The following is a 1,473-nucleotide window of genomic DNA, read 5'->3' as shown; positions in this document are numbered from 1 at the left end:
GTGTTCAGTTTAACATGGTTACTCTCATTACTTCATGTAGGCTAATGCGCTTTATTTTAAGCGTCTGCTGCTGGAGGCCACGACGGCTGACGATGGTGGTCACAGCGGCTGACGGTGGTGGTCACGGCGGTTGACGGTGATGGTCACGGCGGCTGACGATGGTAGCGGTGGGTGCTGCTAATGGTCTGCGAATTGGCTGCTTATTTGGTCCTTCTCCTGAGGTTTTTTTTTTTTTTTTCATTTGGTTCTTCATGGTTGCGATGTCATGGATCACCTGCCCCTGGTTTTTGTTTTTCTTGTTCACACACACAAACACACATTCTTGTTGTCTGTCATTGTTTAATAAAAAACACTTTCTTTGAAAACATGGATTTGTATCAGCCATCCTTACACTGATGACTCAAGAGTTACAAGTGTTTTGTTATTTGCTTAAGTTACTTGAGTTGAGTTACAGCTAACGTTACGAACCCAGAACCACAGAGAAAAATCTTAATAGCTCTGCAGTTACCTATAGACCTAAGCATGCAGGCGTAAATTAGTTTTTTATTCTGTAAGAGTTTTGATAATATATGGCTTAATCTTCAATATTCTAGTAATATTCTTAGTCTTAACGTGACCATGTTTCAAGTTGTGGTCCTGGGGTGACCATGTTCATCAGAAGAAGTGAGCTAGCTGCTAGGTGAATGCTGAATGGACCACGGCAGACCTCTGCTACCACAAAGGTAAGCAAATGGCTGAATCGGAAATTTATAAGCGAAATCACGGTAATCAATAATACAGGCCAGTTGCGCTAAAATGAAAATCATGACGATTATCATCACATGAATGATAATTAAAAGAAAAGTTAAACATGAACCCTAAGCTTTTCCCTCCAAAAATGTAAAAATTAAAGTAATACACAGCTTTTCGTTGTCACCCTTACTCTCCAAATGCAAAACTGACATTAACAAAAATGCAATAATGCAATAACTGCTGAAAAAGTACTTGGATGTATGTTTTTTTTATATTTTCCGCTCAAAAACGCAATCACTGCTGTCTGTCCCATCTAATAACATGACAGTAGTGTTGTGACGTTCACGAACGAACCGTTTCTATTGAACGACTCGTTAACATGAACGATGGGAACCGAGTCGCAGCTGAGCAGCTGCAGTGGTCCTAATTAGGAGGAGGACAGTCACTGTCGTGTGTCGTGACGTCGTCGCTTGGACAAAATGAGCCAAAGGAAACGGAGCAGCATTTGGATGCACTTTTCTCTTGTGGAAGACAGTAATGCAAAATGCAATATTTGTCATAAAAATATTTCTTTTAAGTCCGGTTCAACAAATAATTTGCATAGACACTTCAAAACACAACACCTAACAGTAAAAGTGGCAGAGGTGAGAAGAGAGCCAACTGACTCAGGCAATAGTGACAATGAAGTCTCCATTGACACTGAAAATGCTAGTGCTTCCCCTGCCTCCACATCAGGTAGTG

The sequence above is a fragment of the Sparus aurata genome, chromosome 14 (genome assembly GCF_900880675.1).
Source record: "Sparus aurata chromosome 14, fSpaAur1.1, whole genome shotgun sequence".
Classification (NCBI taxonomy): Eukaryota; Metazoa; Chordata; class Actinopteri; order Spariformes; family Sparidae; genus Sparus; species Sparus aurata.
This window is presented reverse-complemented; position numbering follows the sequence as displayed.